The 461-nt window shown below is 56.4% G+C and overlaps 1 protein-coding gene across 1 annotated transcript in view; it reads left to right on the top strand.

The window, feature by feature from the left end:
• RNLS (renalase, FAD dependent amine oxidase) overlaps nt 1–461 on the top strand; it is a 52,902-nt gene that overhangs the window by 44,773 nt on the left and 7,668 nt on the right. The window lies entirely within an intron of this gene.

The following is a 461-nucleotide window of genomic DNA, read 5'->3' as shown; positions in this document are numbered from 1 at the left end:
TTGGAGCTGCTCAGCCCAGTTCAGTCAGCCAAGCTGCTTTTGTGACCAGGGAGAGCCCCTGAAATGGCTGCACGTGCTCAGCAGGGCTTGGAGAATATCCCCCAAGACAGACCCTTCTCCTGTCTTTCTGGAGGATGGCAGCTGAGGAAGTGTGTGTTTTATTTATTAAATGTGTTTCACCTGCCAGGAGTGGGGTGGCATAGAATAGCTCAAGAAGAAAAACTGGCAGACCAATCAGAGTCACAGAATCCAGCATGGTTTGGCTTGTGAGGGACCTTAAGGACCCAAAGTTCCACCCCCTGCCATGGGCAGGGACACCTTCCACCTGTCCAGCCTGGCCTTGGGCACTGCCAGGGACGCAGGGGCAGCCCCAGCTGCTCTGGGCACCCTGTGCCAGGGCCTGCCCACCCTGCCAGGGAACAATTCCTAATTCCCAATATCCCATCCAGCCCTGCCCTCTG

The sequence above is a fragment of the Geospiza fortis genome, unplaced genomic scaffold (genome assembly GCF_000277835.1).
Source record: "Geospiza fortis unplaced genomic scaffold, GeoFor_1.0 scaffold89, whole genome shotgun sequence".
Taxonomy (NCBI): domain Eukaryota; kingdom Metazoa; phylum Chordata; class Aves; order Passeriformes; family Thraupidae; genus Geospiza; species Geospiza fortis.
Note: the sequence above shows the minus strand (reverse complement) of the source record. Positions and strands in the feature narration are given on the sequence as shown.